Source organism: Equus asinus, chromosome 30 (genome assembly GCF_041296235.1).
Source record: "Equus asinus isolate D_3611 breed Donkey chromosome 30, EquAss-T2T_v2, whole genome shotgun sequence".
Lineage (NCBI taxonomy): Eukaryota > Metazoa > Chordata > Mammalia > Perissodactyla > Equidae > Equus > Equus asinus.
The window spans coordinates 28,906,881-28,915,913 of record NC_091819.1 but is presented as its reverse complement, the minus strand read 5'-3'; the positions used below and the strand labels follow the sequence as shown (position 1 = coordinate 28,915,913).

The 9,033-nt window shown below is 41.9% G+C and overlaps 1 protein-coding gene across 5 annotated transcripts in view; it reads left to right on the top strand.

The window, feature by feature from the left end:
- Nucleotides 1-417: 417 nt before the first annotated feature.
- Nucleotides 418-9,033, top strand: part of AKT3 (AKT serine/threonine kinase 3) — a 328,499-nt gene continuing 319,883 nt past the window's right edge. For 3 of the 5 annotated variants that reach the window (XM_044762927.2, XM_070501390.1, XM_070501389.1), the window contains exon 1: nt 561-700. The gene's annotated coding sequence lies outside the window, so the exon portion shown is untranslated. Of the gene's footprint in view, nt 701-9,033 lie in introns of all 5 variants that reach the window. The other 2 variants (XM_070501391.1, XM_044762924.2) reach the window with 2 other exon arrangements.

The window sequence follows — 9,033 nt, the reverse complement described above, 5'->3', positions numbered from 1 at the left end:
CCCCGCTCCCGGCGCCCGCTGGCTGGCCGGGGGGATGTTCTCGCGAGAGGAGAGGGGGCGCGGGCGCCGCGGGTTTGGGGGGCGCGGGGAAGCCTGCGGATGAGGGCCCGGCAGGGAGGGGAGCAGAGGCGGCGGGCAGGGCCGGGGCCGGGGCAGCCGCTCCCGCCAGTCGCCGAGAGCCGGCCCCTGACGTCAGGAGTTTTCCTCAAAGTCAACAACAAGCCCCGCGGCGGCGGCGGCGGCCCGGGCGGGAGGGGGCGGGGGGCCCGGCGGGAGGGGGCGGCGGGGACCCGGAGAGGCCGCAGCCCCCGCCCGCGCCGCCGCGCCCGCCCGCCGGCCTGGCGGCCCCGCCCGCGCGGTGTTTTCTGTGATGAATTGAATTTGTAGCCGATATCCGATTCCCATGTAGTCTCCGCCTCCTCCCGCCGCCGCCCTCCTCCCTCCCGCCGCCGCCGCCGCCGCCGCCGCCGCCGCTCCAGCTCCGCGGCCCGGCCCGGCCGGCTCCCTCCCTCCTCCTGCAGCCCCGCGCCTGCCTCCGCCGGCCGCGCCGGCTCCAGGGGCCAGAGGCTCTGCGGGGTGGGGGGGGGACAGGAGGGGAGGAGGAGGGAGGGGGACCCCCGAGTCGCCCCCTCTCCTCCCCCCGCCCCCGGCTCCATCCTCCGCCGCCGCCCGAGCAGCTGCGGGGCCGCCGCCTTTGCAGGTAACAGCCGCCGCCCCCACTCGCCCCCTCCCCGCCGCGCCCGCGCTCCTCCGGGCCCGGCCCGGCCTCCCTGCCGGCCTCGTTCGGGCGGGGGGCGCGGGCCGGCGGCGCTGTCACCGCGCCGGGGGCGTGGGCGGGGGCTGGGGCGCCGCCGGCCGGCTGCGGGTGCGGGGAGGCCGGGGATGCCGGCGGCTGGCACCCGCCCCGCGCGCTTCGCGGGGCCGCGGGGGGCGGCGGGCCGCGGCCGGGTAGGGGCTCCGGCCTAGCGGTCCCGTGCGCGCCTGGGCCGCCCGGCCTGGCGCCTCGGGCGGGCCGCTCCGGGCCGGCCGCGCGGCTGGGGAGGGGGCGCCGCGCCGGGCGGGAGGTTATGTAACGCGGGGCGCCGCGGCGGCGTCCGGGGGGGCTGTCTGCGCGTGGGGGTGAGGCCGCGCCGGCTCCGGGGGCTCCTCCCGGCCGCCCCGCTGCCCGCGCACGGGCGAAGACGGCCTGGTGGGCGGGGGTGTCTGGGAGGTGGGTAACGTGCTCGGCTGTGTTTTTAATAGTAGTGGGGTTCTAATCCGCTCGGGAGTTGTGTGCCAAGAATAGAAATGTGCGGAAGATGCTGGGTTTGGCGGATCCAGTGATGCTGTCGCTGCTGGCGGCGGCGGCGGCGGCTCGGGCTGCAAGTAAACAAACCAGCCTCTTCCTCGTCCACCTCCTCCTCCTCCTGCGCATCGGTCTGCATCAGCCATGATGCTGGTGGGGCCCTTCAGAGCCCAAAGTTGAAACCGAGCTGGTCGCTGTGTTCGCCCTGAGTCCTAGGCGGGGTCACTCCTTGTTTGGGATTTCCCGGGATTGTACAGTTAGACTAGATTGAATCTGTTTGGGGCCAGGGTTTCATTACCGATATTTAACGTTGATCTTCAGAAAGCGGAGGAAATGCTTGCCCATACGTCAAGGCTAGGATGCCCTCATTTCTTCCATGAAAATAACGTTGTCAAAATAAAACCAACTCATTTCACCAGTGTGGTAATTGGTTGAAAGCTCAGTAGTTTGGAATTGATAACGTTTCCAAATAGAAACTCAACAGTGAAACGTATGTGTCTATATTGACTAATTACTAGTATTAATAAGATGTTTACACTTTTTTAGTTCATTTTGTAGCTGAAAGGTATGAAATAAAGACTTTGCAGTTAACACATTGCCAGCTCCCTCATATCATCAGTTTAGGTGTGTCTTCCGTATTTGGTAAAGCGTGGTCATATTATGTCTCTTGGTAGATTATACTGTAAGTCACCAGACAGCCACTGGTTTTGTTTTTGGTGGAAAGTTATTAAATTAGGTTTACATTGTTAGGAAATAGTTGAAAAATCCAAAAGTGGAAGAGTCCAATAAAGATGATTTAGGAAAGTTTATCTCCAGAACTTGAGTATCATTACAAAATATGTGTAAATTAGTATGAATATTCCGGGAGGTGATTGTCTAAAACACACGTATTCAGGAGGTAGTTGTCTAAAACATGAAAATATTTCTTATTAAATTATCTACTTAGGAATAAATTACTAGTTTTCCAAGATGTATGACTGAATGCACAATTATTTGCAAGATATTTATCAGGACTGTACTTTGTTTTCTTTTGTCAATACATAATCTTGACTTTAAAAGTTTACCAAGGAGACTGTAGTTTGAAGGCCTGCTTTTTGTTTTTCTCGCTGAAGTTGACCCCAATATCTTTGATTGGTTGAGCTTCTTATTTTAAAGTGAGGGAGTGCATGTCATATGTGAGACGACATTGGAATTCAGAGGAATGTAGAATTTTCATTTTCTGTTGTGTATAGTTGTGCCAAGTATTTTCAGTAGTATGTTTTCTTACAGTATTTAACGAATATCTAGTCTAAAGTAATTTTCTATCAAAAATTTTCTGAAACTATTATTTGTGTTCCTTTTGTCCCCTACTTTTAGCCTTTCCATAATGATTACTTTAGTGAATTGTTTTCCAACTTAAACTAAGAGTCAATGTCAAACTAAAAATTTTAAGTTGCCTGTGTGAGAGTATTTCAGTGTTCTGCTTTGCACTTTTTTTGTTGATGTAGTTTTATGTCTGTAAAGTATTTTAAATAAGATTTCATTCATTCATTCAAGAAATACCAGAGTGTGAACTGTGTGTAAGGGGCTGATTGATTAAGAACTGTTTTATTTACATTTCATCCAGAAGATCCCTACCGTTAGAAAGAGAATTTGTTTTCAGAATCACTGGAAATCTAAACCTGTTTTGGTTAAGCATATCATGGGACAGACGTACTCAGCATAGAGTCTTGTGCAAAGTAGAGATTTAAGAGTTTTTAAACTCTAGTTTTTGGTTTAAACGTATGAGAGATTTTCTTTCTTAAAAAAGTTGAATGGAAATTTCCAACTCTTGGGGTTTCTTTAAAAAAAGGAACCTGTTTTACAAATTGATTTTGTGGAAGTTTAGGGTTTACTTAAATTTTGCATATTTTTGTGAAAACATAGCTACACTTCTTTGTTGTTATACCTTTTGGTTCAAGAATTCACCCTTGGGAAGATAAGGCAATTACTGTTAATGACATGTTAATTGTATTTTTAGCCATGATCTGGTAGGATCTTATAGTGTGGTTAAGTTTCAAGCATTAAAAAATATTTAATTTAAAACCACTTAGATTTAAATAACATAAGATACAAGGCAGAAAAATAAACCATTTCATTTTGTTTTGACCAAATCAGTCTTGTAATTTGACTGGCATCTTTATCTTTCTAAAGTTAATCTAAATTAATGCACATAATGAATTTTTGTACGTTTGTGTTAGAATATTTGAATCGTTTAAAATTGCTTTGTTTTTAGCTCCAGGTTTCAGTATGCATCAGTATTCTAAATCCTGGTTTTGTATGGCATGCGCTTTTCTGTAGTCACCTGCTGTTAACTTAGATGTTTTCTTATGGTCTTTACTCAGAGCTAGATTCACTGTAGAGTTAGCGCTGGCCAGTGCCTGGTGAGCACTTGCGTGTGCAAGGCACTTTTATATGTGCCTCACATGCATAAATGCATTTAATCCTTACAACAGCCCCTGCTATACTTCTGAAAGTGACTTTCACAGGAAAAAACACTTATTCTGGCACTGTAGAAATCGTTTCATTTTAACTTTCCTAATTCTGAAACACATTTTCTCAGTGTTTTTCCTAACTTGTTTGTACCTATTATTAGAGTTCACAACGACGCTGCTAAATTTTGATAGTGTAGTACAATTATTTTGAAAGAAATCAAGTAATTGTAGGGAAAAAAAGTGTATTGACTGATCCATAACAGTTCTTTTTCATTTCAGTTGTTTCAAATGGTTAATTAAATGCCTCAAATGTTTGCATATTTTATTGTAGCACCATAATCTTTCAGCATATTAGGTATAAACACATTTCCTTTGTGAGGTAATTTTCAAATAGTAATCAATAGATAAATTAATATATACTTCTTGACCAGTAGATTTGCTTTTTCGTTCTTTTTCTTTTCAGTACTCTGTTTATATTTATTTATCACCAACTGCAGATATTTCATATTTCTTAATGAGTATATTATGCTCATATTCAGAGGGAAAGTAAAAAGATTTAGTAGAAGTCACTAGAAGACTTTCAAATGAGAGTTTTCTCCCCTCTATTAATTAGCAAAACCTCTGACTGTATTTGGGAGTCTGGGGGAAGGGAGGGGAAGAGAGACGGTATTTTGCCAGTATTGGAGTTTAGTTCAAATTGTGTCTGAGTGGAATTGTTGTTTGAATGTTTTATCTTCCCAACTGTCTATTAAACTTGAGGACAGGAACTGTATATAATCATGACAGTGTCACCTAAGATGCCATCTATAAATGAAGGAGATACTCAGTGGATTTTAACTTGAAGGATCATAAATATTAGCTCTGGAAGAGCTGTGGGGCTGTTTAGAGTTCATCTAACGCTCCACTTTTTGGACCTTACTTAACATCACACTGGGTGGGGCAGAGTTGGGAACAGGGACCCAAGTTTTTTGGCTTGTCCAGTGCTCTTTCTGATGCACCACTGTGAGGAGCTTAGTTACAGGAGTCCATACTTGCTGGTTAGCTCTCAGTTTAATTGGGGGTAAAATCTGTCTAGCTGATTTTTGGCATTTATTGGACCATATACCAATTGTATTTTGTGTGCGTGTGGGGATTTTTTTCATTTTATAATCAGGGAGGTCCCCAAGGCAAATTTTAGAAGGACTTTACATGTATGTTGGAAAAATATGACCAACTGTGCAACTGAAATTCTTTCAGTAGCGACCCTCCACCTGTCCATGTTATTATAGCTGCCTTCACATAGAGACAAGCCGTAGGTCATGTGAGAGATGTAGGGGATAATTTATCAGTAGCTTGTTCAGTGGTTTGGGTGAGCCAGAGGAATCCGATAAGCATTTCCTGAGTTGTTAATATATTAATATAACATGTTAATATATATTAATATAATAGTATACAAATAATAATAATAAAGATATAAATAATAGTATATATTAATATTAAATATATCATCCAGCACAAGTTGCTTTTCTATTTGTTTAATAATGGATGTGTTGGGTGAAATGGGTAGGAAGTGGGGGGAGAATGCTTTGTTTTTGTATATATGTTTCAAAGCTTATTAAGTTGATTTCTGAGAGTTGGTTGGCAATTTGGAAGAATTGATATTTTGTGTGAAAGTCTTGCCTATGCTTATTTAAGTGTTTTCCCATAGTGTGAATCAGTGAAGATATCTATAGAAAGAGTTTTAAGAAAATCCACAAAGTGTTTTATTACCCTCTGAAGAGAGGAAAGGCATCCGAAATAACATCGTTTGTGTGGGTCACTTGCCTCTACGATGTGTTTTTAACAGGATAACAACTCTTATAAGGGACAGACTGGTGAAGTGCAGAGCAAATTGCCTTGAATTTCCCTTCCACTTCAGTATTTTTCCTTTCCCTTAAATTCTTTTAAAAGTTTTGTATAGCCTTATGTGTTTATCATGGAGTATATTAAGTTCATATGTTTATTTCTTGAAGTCAGTAAATACCATCGGATTATATTATGGTTACTCTTGACCATCATTTGTATTTCAAAGTAGCAACATTCTGTTGTATTTGAACATTAGTTGTCCTTCATTAATTCACTTTGGCTAGCATATTTAAAGTAGGTAAAATATTGTGTTGCAGAGCAAGTCTGTTCTACATAGTATTAAATTACAGCCAAGTTTATAGTTTAGAGAAAGTTTTATTATAGATTGTATTGTGGCTTTTAACTTAGACATTAACATATAGGAAATTATTAACCTATGAATTTTATTATTATTTGTAAAAAAGAATTGTTGGAGTTGCTCTTCTTTTTTGTGTGAGTAAGATTGGCCCTGAGCTAACATCTGTTGCCAATCTTCCTCTTCTGCTTGAGGAAGATTGTCGCTGAGCTAACATCTGTGCCAGTGCTCCTCTGTTTTATGTGGGGCACCGCCACAGCATGGCCTGACAAGTGGTGCTGGATCTGCCCTCGGGATCCAAACCTGCAGACCCCAGGCCGCCCAAGCGGAACGTGTGAACTTAAGCCCCTGGGGTTGCTTTTTAACTTTATGTCAGCCTACTTTTAGTCTTCTGATGTTATAATTTCGTTTGTGATGCCACAGTTATATTTAATTTATTTGAAAACATTGTACTTTAGTGGAAAGTACAATGTTTTTATTCTGAGAAATAATTTGATAGAGAAAAACATGTTCAGAACTATTTGTAAATTTTATCCGTATTTTTGAGAGTTCGTATTGTTATTTGGTAGAGAGCATACTTGAATTGCAGGTAGTCACTTTTGTTACTTGTCACTAACTTGTCATGGTAACTGTGAGGAAGTAATGTCATTGTTGTTGATTGGTCAGTTTTCCTAGGTTCAAAATTGTAGATGCAATAGCCACTGCACAGATTGTCTTTAGAGTCAAGTGGGGTTGTATATGTGAAAGCACTTTGATAACAAATCATTATAGGTTTGGGAAAAGATTTTTAAATACTTTGTTTTGCTTACCTCCCTGTATAATCCATATTGTGCTTGTCCCAGAGTAGACAATCAATACATGTTAATTGACGGAATAAATATACGTATATGTTTTCTTGAGTGAATGATATTTTTAAAAGATGTTTGAAAAGTTAACTTAAAATTGAATGGTTGGTTGCCATAAGTAAACAAATACCTTTAAAAAATTTTTGTAAATATCGTTAGGAAAATATGCCATTCTTGGGGCCAACCCTGTGGTGTAGTGGTTGAGTTGGGTGTGTTCCACTCCGGTGGCCCAGGTTCACGGGTTCAGATCCCAGGCAGGGACTTAGACCACTTGTCATGCCATGCTGTTGCGATGACCCACATGCAAAATAGAGCTGGATTGGGATGGATGTTAGCTCAGGGCCAGTCTTCCTCAAGCAAAAAAAGAGGAGGATTGGTAATGGATGTTAGCTACAGGCCAATCTTCCTCACAAAATAAAAGGGAAAAAAGAAACTATGCCATTCTTTCTCGTTTTTCCTCCCATAAGGGATGATTTTGGGCAGTGTTGATGCTTGATTTGTTTGGGAATTGAAACTTGACCATCTAAACAAAAAGTGTCAAAAAATGTCGAGATAAAAGGATAATCTTAATGCGTGAGTCCTTCTTATTAATGGCAGTCCATAGGAAACATACGTTAATGAATAGGGAAGAATATTTATTATAATTTTAATTACTCATGTGTAGGTGCTTTCATAATGTTTAAGTTCAAGTTGTTTTTAAGATGACTTGACAGCATCTCTCTATTGACTTACAATATTAGTTTGCTTAGTCTGTTCTTTATTAGTTATTTCATGCTTCATCTTTGTTCTTTCATTCACCCACACATTCATTGTTCCATATTTGTTGAGCATCTCTTATGTGCCAGGCACTGTCAGTGTGCTTTACTGAATATGCTATTGAATGAGGTAAAAGATGTGAAAATGTTTTTAAGTTGTAAAATGACATTCCAATGCAATTATTATCATCATCAAATTCTCAAATAGTTCTGAATGAAAGTACCTTTAGTGTAACTGCTTCCTGTAACTTCTAAGTTGAATCTGCCAAGAATTTTGTGTGAAGTTTTTTATAAGAATGGGAAAAATTAGATTATCCAACAATGAAATGTTTAATGTGATAGGCTCAAAAGAAAATTAAACTAGATTTTGTCTGTTATAGCTCATTGAATAGAAGGCATTTCTGGGGAAGTTAGACCGTAGAGGGGGTGAAGTTCAGCCTACTTTAGGGAAGCAGATTACAGAGGTGAAGTCCAGCTTGTCGTTTTGCAGATGTGTCTTTAGTAACATGGAAGGCTGAGTGGGAGAGAGCTGATGGCTGGTGCAAGAGCACTGCCGCAGTGGGAAATTGAAGACCGCTTGAGAATCAAGAGCATTGTTCTTATATACAGAAGACAACATTTACTTCTAGCCTATTGAGCATAATTCTAGAGTAGTATGCATTTGCACATCTTTTATGTTCAAAGAATGTATCATTTTAGCCAATAGACCCAGGAGCAATTTTAAAGCTGAAAATTAGGATTGTGGGTAGGATTTGGTAACATTTTAAGATGCAAATGGATGAAGCCATCTCTGTAACGCATGGGTTCACTGGCCCTGATGAAGATTCTAAATTTTGTTCTCTCCATTTAACATACATTTTAACGGTTTACCCTAAATATATAAGCACTAATAAACATTTTTATCTAAAAAACTAGTTTTTTGAAAGTTTCATTATAAAACAAGATTCATTGATTTTGAGTTGATCTGGATATTTCAGTATATTGTTTTGTGCTGAAGAGGCAGTGCTGGAGGAAAGAGCATGTGCCTGCTTCTCTGGCCTTGGTCCTCTTGTCAAGTAGCTTCGTGAGCCTGGGCAAGTCACTTCATCTGCTTTGACCTCTTTTTCCTCAACTGTAAAATGAAGGTCCCTTCAGGTTTAAGATTCTAAAAATGAAATGTTCACTTAAAAAAATAGAATCAATTTTGAAAATATTTTTGTTTTTCTACTGTTCTTTATAAGGGTATTGTAATGCAAGTTATTTTAATAGAGTATATGTTTTATATATGTTTATTGGATATGTATTCTTTTTTGGTTATTACTAAGTATTGATCCCTGATCTCTTCCATTTCTAATCCCCAAAATACCAAGATATGAATTTTCCTTTACCCCGATTATGTAATTTCGTAGTCAGAAAGCAAGAATGGCTCTAGGAGCTGTGAAGCCCCTTGCTGCGAGTATGACCGAAGAGCAGGTCTACAGCCAGTTCTTCTGAAGACACCGTTTTGCACTAGTGTTCCTGGTGTTTAACTTCCTTG